Consider the following 13,681-nt stretch of genomic DNA (forward strand, 5'->3'; position numbering starts at 1 on the left):
TCTGAAACGGCAGCCTTGCCCTCGGCACGGCCCCTAGTGGGGCCTGTCCCCAGGGAGACGCAGGCCTCAGGTGCCTCCCTGGGGAACGAAGGAACCTCGTGCCCATGAGGCCACGCACGGCACGGCACCGCCTGCTCAAGGCCTGCGGTGTCTGCCGCTTTCCGAGACCGGGGAGGCGTCTGTGCCGTCCTCAATGGACAATCTTCCCCCTCCGAGCATCCCAGCAAGGACCGGGACGGCGTCCGCGGGGATAAGGGCCAGCCAGGGCTCTGCTCCTCAGCCTCGCTCTCCTCCTTGGGATGCTGGACCGGGATCCCACAACGCCCTTCCCTCAGGGCACAGAGTTCTCCCCACATCCCAGCCGCCGGGGTCTCCTGTTGTACCTGGTCCTGCTGGGAAAACGCCGGGGTTGAAAAACTTGGACCAGCTGCACACCGAGTCTCTCGCTGCAGCCGAGCTGATGGGGCTGTCGCCTTAGCATGGGTGCTGGAGACTCATCACACTTTTATATCATGAGGTTCAACCCTCACAACCCACCCAGCTAGAGGGGGAGGAGGGGGTCATGGCAGCCTCCATAGCAAGACTCATAAGCATAGGTGCCGACTCCGTGGGTGCTCCAGCCTCGGCTCAGCACCCACCAGCTGTTCAGAGGCTGGGGGAGGGGCTTGGGCAAGGGCAGAAGCAGCAGGCGGGGTCTTTGAGGAGTGGGCAGAGCAGGGGTGGGAAGAGGTGCAGTGGGGGTGAAGCCTCAGGGGAGGGGGCGGAGCACTCCCAGGGAAAAATAAAAGTCAGTACCTATGCTTGCTCATAAGCCAGACAGAGGGGGAGATGGGAATACCACGGCACCCATGCTATAGTTTTCCTCCCAGTGGGCCTGTTCCTATAAACCAGGCTCCAGATCACGCAAGTCCCAGGACAGGTCTGTCACCCCCTGCCACCCACTCACCACCATCTTCCTCACCCCCCTGCGTTTTCTGCCCCTCTCCCTCCAGGAGGAGACCCCATAAGTTCCAGAAATATCCCCTACCTGAGCTGGTTCCACAGCAGCCATTTCCCTTCCCAGCCCCCCGGGGAGCCAGGGACAATCCGGACCTGATTCTGCAGCCTGTCAGGGCGAGAAGGGAGGTTTCAAAAGGGCCTTGGCACCATTTCACGCCCCGATTCCCTCCTGGCTCTTTCCCTGCAGACAGATGCTCTAGACACGGGGCAGTCACAAGGCGGACCGCTGGCCAGACCTGGCCTGCCAGATGCTTTTGAAGGGGACCCCACAATCTTTTTTATGTATTTATTGTGAGTGTGATTGTGATTATATATATATATATATGATTGTCTCTGGAGTCTGGACCTTGAGGAAGAAATTTTGACCCTAATTCTGCCCCACTTTATTACAACACAGACCCAGCCTCTCTCTCGAGGAGGGAGCGCATTTCAACCCACAGTCTGAACCAAACCCGAGAAAGGAGCCGCTCTGGGGGATCCCCCCTGACACCGTCTCCGGGCAGCGCATCCCCCCAGCAGCTGGGGACCAGGCAGAGGCAGGAACTGGCTTTTCCTCTCCCTGCTCCTGACCTTGTTCCCAGGAAAGTCAGTCGGCCCTGGGGTGCTGCAGGGAATGGGGCTGGGCAGGGCTGGGAGCCGGGAACCTCCCTCCCCAGATTGCCCCCGACTCCCGCCTGTCCCCTGCCCTGGGGGGGGAGACTCGGGCCCGGGCCCAGGGCGGTCGCTCCCCCGGCGCTGGCTCGGCTCCTGCCGGCGCTCAGGGGGGCAGAGCTGGGGGGGCAGCAGCAGCAGCTCCGGGACTCGCAGACCCCCGCCCCCCGGGAGCAGAGCTGGGGCGAGGAGGGGCCGTCGGTGCAGAGTCACTTTCCTGCCCGGCCCCGGCCCTTCCCCCGGGTCTCTCCCCTCACCTGCAGGCTCCGGCTCAGCTGTCGGCAGAGCGGGGTTAATGCAGGGCGCTCCCCGCACAGCTGGGAAGCCGGAGCTCCTCAGCTCACAACGGAGCTAGCAGCGGCTGCATCTGACCCAGGAAGCGCAACCCCCGGTCTGCTGAGCAGAGAGAGCTCGAGCCCTAGGAGCTTCCCCTCCTGAGCAATCCCCAGAGCCCCCTGGTGGGGAAAAGCGAAGGAAACCTCCTCCCTCCTCACCCCAGCAGCGGGGACAGAAACCTGGCTCACGGCGGATCCGGCCAGAGACTCCGTTTCTCTTCTCCGAAGAGAGAAAGAAACTTCCAAAGCAAAGGAACCAGAATCAGAGCCCAAACCAGCGTGTCTGAGACCTTTTCCTTGTGCTCAGAAAACATTCACTAGCAAACCTGGACTTAAGGCCTGCATTTACTCCAGAATGGATGTCACCATTTGCCCCAGTAGGTGCCCAGACACTATGGTGATGGACACCACAGGAGACCCCTATGAAAAAATAAATAAAAACCAGTATTGCAAGATTAAGCTACAGCCCCTTTACTTCTGGAGGAGAGTAGCCCACACAGGGGCTTAATGTATTACTTTATGTGCATTACCTTTCACATCTTTAGTCAATTCATAATACAGCTTGTCTACACATGGGAATTCATTTGGATTAAAGCAGGGTATGAATTTAAAATCCAATAGCTAGACATAATCAATTCTCTGTGTGAATACTCATAGTCCAGAATATTCCATTTTATTCAAAATTACTGTGACCTGCTTGTGGGGCTGGAAAGCCCACCTTCATTAACACTTTCTATGTATACTTGTGGATTAAGCTAATAAAGTGGATTAAACTAATTTGGAATAAAGCACTCTTACTGCAGAATCAGAACATCCACACAGGAAGTTAAATTAGGAATAGTTATTCCAGAATATCTCCTCATGTAGACTCAAACCCAGGAGTCCTGTAGAGGACCCATTTACACAGCAAAACAATTGTTGTTGAACTAGTCACAGGGAAAACAACCCCTTAGCCCCAGGTATCTGGCAGGTGTGATGTGATTAGTTGTCAGAGATTAATAGCTGAGTATTAACCCCATTATGTGCAGATACAAAGCACCTTCAGGGCTGACTTGGCTGCCAGCTGATCCCAGGCTGTTAGAACCTGTAGGGTAGACAAAGTCTAACCACCTAATTTTCAGAAGTAACTACACATTTTGGGAGTTCCAACTTGAGACACCTGGGGCCTGAGTTTTCAGCAGTACTGAGAACATGCAGCTCCCAGTGACAGAGATTAGTGCTCATGTAACTCGATGTGGTTCTTTGTCCCCATCTAACGGCTAGAACACCCAGAATATTTACTGTTGCAGAAATTTAATCTGAGTTTCTGACATCCTAGGAAAGTGCCCTAGAGCACTGGCTATAGTCAGTCTCTGTCACTTGCTTTCTCTGGCCCAATGCATATTTAATAGGAAATAGAACTGCTCCAGCAGAAGAGATTTGGAAAACCACCCTGGAGTAGCTAGTCGGTAGGGTACACAGGTGGGATGGGGGAAATCTGGGCTCAAATCCTTGCTCCAAATCAGGCAGGGCAGTGATTTGCATTGGGATGCCCCACATCACAGGTGAATGCTTTAATCCCCAGGCTAGTGGCTATAATGGGGGCTCTCTTCCTGGTTTTTCACAAGATTAGGCATCTAACTCCAGGGTAGGATTCAAGATTGAGAATCTTGAGTTGGTGGAAGGGCCTGTCTCTGGCCCATCAGTCAGGTGCCGAAGACCCAGATCAATAGGGTTAGGTGCCTATATACTTCTGAGGATCTGAGCCCTCAGCATATCCCATTCCTCTGCATCTCATTTTGGGCTAGTTTAGGCAACTCCCTGCTCAGCAAGCTGGCTTCTGAACAGCCCTTTCCTAGGGGCCTCACACAATGCATGGGGAGCCTGGGACCTAACTTGGGGCTGAGAAGCCCACTAGGTAGCAGGGAGTTTGGTACTGCAATGCCTAAGTACCCTTAGGACACTAGCACCTGGTCCGTTAGCACAGGCAGGAGCTACTCATGCTTTCAGTTCGAGGGGTTGAACCTCACGGAGGGCCTGACAAGGGCATTGTTACACTCAGTCCCTTGGAGGATTAGGCCCTTGTGTTTCTTAAGGTGGGCACCTGAAAAATGGAAGCTGCTTTTGGAAAGTGTGGGGATAAGAATCTGGAGAGGACTGAGGAAGAAAAAGATAGCAATAAAGGCTGATCCAGCAGTTAGAGCAGTATCCTTGAACATTGGAGGTCTGGGTTCTCTTCCCTCTCCCACCATGTACTCCCTGTGTCACTCTAGGCATGTCAGTTAGGCCCTGTTCAGTGGAAGCTAGGAACTCAGACACTATGATAACAAGGACCAGATAGCTATGGTAGATGGACTTGGGAGATGTGGGTTCAGTTCCTAGCTAGGCCAGTAACTTAATCTCACTGTTATTATGGATGCAATTTTTGTCAAGGTGATCATCCCTGTCACGGAACCCGTGCATTTTACCACTGATTTCAACTTGTCTGTGAAAAGAGGGAAGTTATTTTGTTACTATAAAGTTAAGCAGTGTTTGAAAAAGAAAGTATTGTCAAAAGAAATCAATCAATAAAATTCCATAGCTTCCTTTTGCAAAGTAAAGAAAACTTAAGGCTTGTCAACCAGAACAAGCTTGCTACGGACCAACATATCCTGTGCACCCTGCCTACAAGCATTAGTGGTTTGTTAATGTGCTTTGATCTCGTCCCCTTTGATAATATTGATGTTTATTTATTTATCACAGCACTGTAACAGTTAAAAGGAGGTTTGGAATGATTCAATTTCTATCTGGAAATGTTGGCAACCGTCTATTTTGCCATACACACACAAACCCACGAAAGAACATTTCCATCTATAATAATCAAAATGTACAGATAGGCAAAGTAAGAAAAATGCTTCTTGAGAACTTAGGAGAGTCAAATTCCAGTGAGTTAGACTTCTGAATTAGGGTCGTTACAAATGCACTAGCAAATTAATAGTAAAAACAGATGTGATTTGTTGATTTAAGGATATTTAGTTGGTATATCTTGACACGTGATGTAGACAATTTGTATTTTAACCGTTGAGAAAGTGTTACGTTTTTGAATCTCAGTGTGTCTATAAAAAGACCAGAAGTACTTGTGACACCTTAGAGACTAACAAATTTATCAGAGGATAAGCTTTCGTGGGCTACAGCCCAATTCATCGGATGCACAGAATGGAACATATAGTAAGAAGATATATATATACATACAGAGAAGGTGGAAGTTGCCATACAAACTGTAAGAGGCTAATTAATTAAGATGAGCCATTATCAACAGGAGAAAAAAACTTTTGTTGTGATAATCAAGATGGCCCATTTAAACAGTTGAGAAGAAGGTGTGAGGATACTTAACATAGGGAAATAGATTCAATATGTGTAATGACCCAGCCACTCCCAGTCTCTATTCAAACCCAAGTTAATGGTATCTAGTTTGCATATTAATTCAACCTCAGCAGTTTCTCGTTGGAGTCTGTTTTTGAAGCTTTTCTGTTGCAAAATTGCCATCCTTAAATCTTTTACTGAGTGGCCAGAGAGGTTGAAGTGTTCTCCTACCGGTTTTTGAATGTTATGATTCCTGATGTCAGATTTGTGTCCATTTATTCTTTTGCATAGAGACTGTCCAGTTTGACCAATGTACACGGCAGAGGGGCATTGCCGGCACATGATGGCGTATATCACACTGGTAGATGTGCAGGTGAACGAGCTCCTGATGGCGTGGCTAATGTGATTATGTTGGATCATATTAAAGAAGTTCTGTATTAAAATCACAAATGAGTTTGGTTCCCCAGAGTTTAAATTCCAGGGTATTACTAATTAAGAGGTCTCTTGGTTTTTGGTACTGTTTCTCTCCCTCTATGTGTGAAACTTGCAAGCTGCTAACTGTGTTAGTACATTCTAAGACAGAGTCTGTTCTCAAAGCAGTTCACAGAGAGAGAGACTCAAAACAATACTCAAAACAACAGAAACAGCACCCAGAGACTCCCCACCCTTTTGTTGTATTAACAATTGTCATTAAAATAGAGATAGAGGATGTATGTGGATGGATGCTTGGTGTGGATAATAACTGAATGATCAGGGAGGTGCCAGCCTAAGAATCCAGTGTCCATCGGCTGAAGAAGGCGTCAAGTGGAAATAACCAGAGGACCCCACCCGGAGGGCAGACTGGAATCCACCCAACAGCCTCAAGAATGGGAGAACCAAAGAACAAGATAACATCTTGGAGCCGTCAGGAATGTGCTATCTGCTGATTGATTCAGCAACAGCATGATGAAGCAATTCCCATAGACTGGCATAGGAAGAAATTCCTATAAAAATAGACTCTAAAAAGTGAGAACTTTGGGGTCTGATTCTGCAAACCAACTTCCAGGAGCATCAGATGAGCATCTGACAAGGCCCTGCTCCCTCCTCATGTCCAGGCCACCTGGCCAGTGGCTTGGCATGAGCAACTCTAAGGCTGGTAACTATGATAACAACCTTGCAGAACCTGTGTGTGTGTGTGTGTGTGTTTGTATGAATGAATGTGAGAATAAATTTGAGATTGAATGGAATGTTATAACTATAACTAACTGCTTACTATGATTCTTTCTGTATTCACAATAAATGTGGTATTTTGCCTTTTTCCCTTTAATAAGATCCTGCTGGTTTTTATTTTATTGGTACAACATTTTGGTGGAGAATTGCGAAAGGGGGAATATTGGTAAAAAACCTCAGTTATTGTAAATATTGGTGTGCACACCGCCAGCTCTAGTGAGCTAGGCATTTCTATTAGGTTAACCAGACCTGCTGGCCTCCGAGAAGGTAGCAGGGGACCTGCTGGCCTCCGAGAAGGTAGCAGGAAAAACAGATTAAACCAGACCTGCTGGCCTCCGAGAAGGTAGCAGGGGACCTGCTGGCCTCCGAGAAGGTAGCAGGAAAAACAGATTAAACCAGACCTGCTGGCCTCCGAGAAGGTGGCAGGGGACCTGCTGGCCTCCGAGAAGGTAGTAGGGAAAACAGATTAAACCAGACCTGCTGGCCTCCGAGAAGGTAGCAGGGGACCTGCTGGCCTCCGAGAAGGTAGCAGGGAAGAACAGGTTAACCAGACCTGCTGGCCTCCGAGAAGGTAGCAGGGAGAAATAGGTTAACTGGACCCGCTGGCCTCTGGGAAGGTAGCAGGGGACCTGCTGGCCTCCGGGAAGGTAGCAGGGGAAAAACGCATAGATTAAGCTATGATTTCAGAATCTAGGCTGTGTCACTTGCTAAGTAATACCAGCAGTGACAAAGAGATTGAAATATCCATGTTAAGATGTTTAAAAGAAAACAGGGTAAGCCAGTACCAGAGGGAGGAATGGAGTCAGAAGGAACTCCAACCTCACCTTTTGTTAAAGAAATTACACCTTTTAAACAAATCCTTCAAAAATGTGGGCACAGTCCTTGGACTAAACAAGCCCTAGCTGATGTCTGCACTATTTCGGACCTAGAGGATAGATTGGCTCAGTATATCCTCATATACAAACCTTCTAGTGCTGCCAAAAGAGATGCAGCAGCAATTTGGTTGTTGTGGGAGGCATGTAAGGATTCTTCCCTCCGCTTGTCTTCATGTAAAGAGGAAAAGGCACAAATGGAAAAGGGAGCAGACAATTGGAAGGTGCTGGCTACAAATACCCAAAGCCAGCTGAAAATAGTGAAAGAGGCACTCCAGGAATACAAAAAGAGTGAAAAAGTTAACTCTGCAGAGGCTGGAGGGAGGCAGGTAAAGGGGGAGAAGGTCCTATGTACGGCACCCCCAGGCATAATTACAAAGAGAAAAGAGAGTAAAAAAAAAAAAAAAAAAGTTAACTCTGCAGAGGCTGGAGGGAATTAAGCAGTTAAACTTTGTATTTCACCCAAACAACTTTTAACCGAAAATGTTAAAAAGGAAAAGTGTTAGAGCATTCTTGGTTTCTTTGCAGCCATTCTGAAAGAAAAATGGGCCCTTTTCCAAAGGAATGTCTGTAAATTAGCCAGGCAAAAATAAACTATCTGATTAAAATCATTTGACTGGACAATTTAGTCAAATTTGCTAAAAGAACATAAGAGGGTTCTATTGGAACTTAACTGCCTCAAATGTATAAAGGGAATGTAAGATGTAAAAAACAGAGCAGTGTGGAAGGGATGTTAAGGAAAAGAAAACGTGTATGTATCTGTCTGTGTGTGTGTAAATATGTAAAGTTCTAAGGACCAGTTAGTTTTGTTTTTGTTTTAAATAATGCCACTAAAAATCCATTTGACTCTTTAATTCAAAGTTGCAAAACTGACAGACCTTTTTGCTAGACACAGGTAATTAGTGTTGTTTGGCTTTGGGATTTGGCATTTAACCCTTAAAAGGTAACTCAATGCTTTACAAAATTTAAAATGTTTTTAAGTTGTGGCTGCAGCAGGGCAGTCAAAATCAGGAGAATATAAAAAAAAAAATTTGGATTCTTTTTGTTTGTTTTTTGTTTGTTTTTGTAACAAAATAGCAGATGAGAGTTGTAGTAAAAAAAAAAATTAAAAAAGACAGTGCCTCTCTGAAGCAACAGCAGGGGTGAGGTGCACAAAACAAAAAGGAGCAATGTTAGAAACACTGAGTCTTAAAATGGCTCTGAGTAATCAGACTGTCACTTTGATAAAGGTACATGAAAACTCTGTAAGCAAAAAAAAGAAATAGTGACACCTTATGTAAAAATGGATCTGGATAATGTTATAGAAGTTAAACTATGGAAGGAATGTGCATTTGCCCCAGAACATGTGCAGGGTATATTGTAGAAGGGGCAAAAGAAATGCAAACATACCATGCTACTTAATTAAAATGCTATTAGGGCTCCAAAGGGAGCCACAATAGGTTGGGTTTTCTTTTTCAGATTGCTGTGTGTTTTGGAAGCAGAAGTTAAAAGTAATCAAAACTCTGGTGAAAGTTGATTGTGTCCCTTTTAAGATAGAGTCTCTGAGCTGCTGATGGCTTTAAATCCAAAAGCAGGAAGTTTCTGTGAAAATGCAAATTACCTAAATGATAAAGGAAGGAAAGAACTAGCAGCACAAAGGAGCTGCAGATAAAGGACATACCTGGTCAGCAAACAAATTGTCTAAATAAAAGACATGGGATAACAAGATAATTTTAATACATTTAATGATAATAAGTATCCCTGTAACAACGTATAGTGTGTATGATTTTTGGAAAAATCCTTTAAGGTCGTATGGTAATGATGCTTCTCAGTTATTACCTGTAAATACAACTTAAAGCTTAACACAGCAGGAAAAACATTATAAACTTGGTCTGCTGTATAAGAAGGAAAACTCAGGGATTTAATGACTAAACAGTGGGATAATTTCCCCATAACCCTTAAAAGATAAAAGCCATTGAAACCTGGCCTGCCTATAGAACAAAAACAGGAAAATATGGGGGCAATTTCTCTGTTTTGTCTGCAATCAGCAAGGGTATTTGTAAAAGAAATATTTTAAGCAATAATCTGCCACCCCAAAAGGGGTAGAAACATGTTCTTTTTGTCTTTCAGAAAATCAGGAAAAGCTGCCAGCTGAAAAGCAACCCAATACCATGAATCTACTGTCACAATAGAAATTGTGTTCTGTGTTCTATGTTTTGTCTTGTGTTTTGTGTTGTTGCTAGCACTGTTGTGTGTTTAAAAAAAAATACTGAAGACCTGCAGGAACTTAAAAATAAATTAAGCTTTCTGTCCCAGCTACAGGACAGCCTGATACAAAAACAAGTACATGCCAATGTAGACTTGGTCCAAATTGGTCTGGGTAACCTAAAAGGCCAATGGAATCTTTAGTAATGGCTTAATACTACCACATGGCTTATCCATAAGAAAAAAAAAATATTAGAAATAGGAAACTACACAGCCATAGCTATGGGATGCACTGAAATGCAGATACTTGCACTAGCTACTTTGGAACACAAAACGTTCTGGGTCATATTGGGAAATATTAAGGGTTTGATGCGTTTGTTAAAAAAGAAAGAGATCATTGTTTGACACTTATCAATATGAATGGATGCAATATGTTTCCACTATTGTAAACCAGACTTGTTAATGGGAGAAATTGTTGTCAAAATTGCACACCAACAGTCCCTGGAGGCAAAGGTATTGAAGGTTAACCCACTCCCCATATTACACATGGGATCCTTTTGGCTACCCTGGACCTTGAGCCAGTGGGCTGGGGAGGGAGGGAAGCTATTGGACACTAGAGGTTGTACCGAATGGACTCCTCAAAAGTGGGTGTGCCTCACCTTGCCTGTTGCCCCAGAACCTTGTAGTAAAGATACATCACTAGGATCATGTATGTGGCAAGAATTGGAATCACAAACTCAAATTGCCTCACAGTACTTTCTCTTGAATAGGCTACATAGAAAGTGACACTGACGATTATAAATCTTAGTGTCAAAAGGGGGATTATGTTGGATCATATTAAAGAAGTTCTGTATTAAAATCACAAATGAGTTTGGTTCCCCAGAGTTTAAATTCCAGGGTATTACTAATTAAGAGGTCTCTTGGTTTTTGGTACTGTTTCTCTCCCTCTATGTGTGAAACTTGCAAGCTGCTAACTGTGTTAGTACATTCTAAGACAGAGTCTGTTCTCAAAGCAGTTCACAGAGAGAGAGACTCAAAACAATACTCTAACAACAGAAACAGCACCCAGAGACTCCCCACCCTTTTGTTGTATTAACAATTGTCATTAAAATAGAGATAGAGGATGTATGTGGATGGATGCTTGGTGTGGATAATAACTGAATGATCAGGGAGGTGCCAGCCTAAGAATCCAGTGTCCATCGGCTGAAGAAGGCGTCAAGTGGAAATAACCAGAGGACCCCACCCGGAGGGCAGACTGGAATCCACCCAACAGCCTCAAGAATGGGAGAACCAAAGAACAAGATAACATCTTGGAGCCGTCAGGAATGTGCTATCTGCTGATTGATTCAGCAACAGCATGATGAAGCAATTCCCATAGACTGGCATAGGAAGAAATTCCTATAAAAATAGACTCTAAAAAGTGAGAACTTTGGGGTCTGATTCTGCAAACCAACTTCCAGGAGCATCAGATGAGCATCTGACAAGGCCCTGCTCCCTCCTCATGTCCAGGCCACCTGGCCAGTGGCTTGGCATGAGCAACTCTAAGGCTGGTAACTATGATAACAACCTTGCAGAACCTGTGTGTGTGTGTGTGTGTGTGTTTGTATGAATGAATGTGAGAATAAATTTGAGATTGAATGGAATGTTATAACTATAACTAACTGCTTACTATGATTCTTTCTGTATTCACAATAAATGTGGTATTTTGCCTTTTTCCCTTTAATAAGATCCTGCTGGTTTTTATTTTATTGGTACAACAATTACAACACATTACACCTATTATGGTGTCACTTGAATAAATATAAGCAAAAAGAAAAGGAGTACTTGTGGCACCTTAGAGACTAACCAATTTATTAGAGCATAAGTTTTCGTGAGCTACAGCTCACTTCATCAGATGCATATCCATATATGCATAAATATGTGGACAGATTTCAGAGTAACAGCCGTGTTAGTCTGTATTCGCAAAAAGAAAAGGAGTACTTGTGGCACCTTAGAGACTAACCAATTTATTTGAGCATGAGCTTTCGTGTTGGCATTGGGCTTTGTTGCAAGGAAGTTCCTGGGTTAGTGTTTTTGTTGTGTGGTGTGTGGTTGCCGGAGAGTATTTGCTTCAGGTTGGGGGGCTGTCTGTAAGCGAGGACTGGTCTGTCTCCTAAGATCTGTGAGAGTGAAGGATCATTTTTCAGGATAGGTTGTAAATCTTTGATGATGCGCTGTAGAGGTTTTAGTTGGGGGCTGAAGGTGACAGCTAGTGGCGTTCTGTTATTTTCTTTGTTGGGCCTGTCCTGTAGTAGGTGACTTCTGGGTACTCTTCTGGCTCTGTCAATCTGTTTTTTCACTTCAGCAGGTGGGTACTGTAGTTTTAAGAATGCTTGATAGAGATCTTGTAGGTGTTTGTCTCTGTCTGAGGGATTGGAGCAAATATGGTTGTATCTTAGAGCTTGGCTGTAGAGAATGGATTGTGTGGTGTGTCCTGGATGGAAGCTGGAGGCATGTAGGTAAGTATAGCAGTCAGTAGGTTTCCAGTATAGGGTGTGTTTATGTGACCGTCGCTTATTAACACAGTAGTGTCCAGGAAATGGACCGCTTGTGTGGATTGGTCTAGGCTGAGGTTGATGGTGGGATGGAAACTGTTGAAATCATAGTGGAATTCCTCAAGGGATTCTTTTCCATGGGTCCAGATGATGAAGATGTCATCAATGTAGTGCAAGTAGAGTGGGAGCGTTAGGGGATGAGAGCTAAGGAAGCTTTGTTCTAAGTCAGCCGTAAAAATGTTGGCATATTGTGGGGCCATGCGGGTAAAAACAGATGTGATTTGTTGATTAGGAAAAACTTTTTCGCTAGGAGGGTGGTGAAACACTGGAATGCGTTGCCTAGGGAGGTGGTGGAATCTCCTTCCTTAGAAGTTTTTAAGGTCAGGCTTGACAAAGCCCTGGCTGGGATGATTTAATTGGGGATGGGTCCTGCTTTTGAGCAGGGGGTTGGACTAGATGACCTCCTGAGGTCCCTTCCAACCCTGATATTCTATGATTCTACCCATAGCTGTGCCGCTGACTTGAAGGTGTATGTTGTCCCCAAATGTGAAATAGTTGTGGGTGAGGACAAAGTCACAAAGTTCAGCCACCAGGTTTGCTGTGACATTATCGGGGATACTGTTCCTGACGGCTTGTAGTCCATCTTTGTGTGGAATGTTAGTGTAGAGGGCTTCAACATCCATAGTGGCCAGGATGGTATTTTCTGGAAGATCACCGATGGATTGTAGTTTCCTCAGGAAGTCAGTGGTGTCTCAAAGATAGCTGGGAGTGTTGATAGCGTAGGGCCTGAGGAGGGAGTCCACATAGCCAGACAGTTCTGCTGTTAGGGTGCCAATGCCTGAGATGATGGGGCGTCCAGGATTTCCAGGTTTTTGGATCTTGGGTAGCAAATAGAATACCCCTGGTCAGGGTTCTAGGCATGTGTCTGCACAGATCTGTTCCTGTGCTTTTTCAGGGAGTTTCTTGAACAGATGGTGTAGTTTCTTTTGGTAATCCTCAGTGGGATCAGAAGATAATGGCCTGTAGAATGTGGAGTTAGAGAGCTGCCTAGCAGCCTCTTGTTCATATTCTAGCTTATTCAGGATGACGATAAGTCAGCCTTTGTCAGCCTTTTTGATTATGATGTCAGAGTTGTTCCTGAGGCTGTTGATGGCGTTGTGTTCAGCACGGCTGAGGTTATGGGGCAAGTGATGCTGTTTTTCCACAATTTCAGCCTGTGCACGTCAGCAGAAGCACTCTATGTAGAAGTCCAGTCTGTTGTTTCGACCTTCAGGAGGAGTCCACGCAGAATCCTTCTTTTTTGTAGTGTTGGTAGGAAGGATTCTGTGGATTAGTATGTTGTTCAGAGGTGTTTTGGAAATATTCTTTGAGTCGGAGACGTCAAAAGTAGGATTCTAGGTCACCATAGAACTGTTTCATGTTCGTGGGCCTGGAGGGACAAAAGGAGAGTCACCGAGATAGGACAGACTCTTCTGCCGGTCTAAGAGTATAGCTCGAAAGATTAACAATATTGTTGGGTGGGTTAAGGGAACTACTGTTGTGGCTCCTTGTGGCATGTAGCAGTTTAGTTTAGTGT

The sequence above is a fragment of the Lepidochelys kempii genome, chromosome 14 (assembly GCF_965140265.1).
Source record: "Lepidochelys kempii isolate rLepKem1 chromosome 14, rLepKem1.hap2, whole genome shotgun sequence".
Lineage (NCBI taxonomy): Eukaryota > Metazoa > Chordata > Testudines > Cheloniidae > Lepidochelys > Lepidochelys kempii.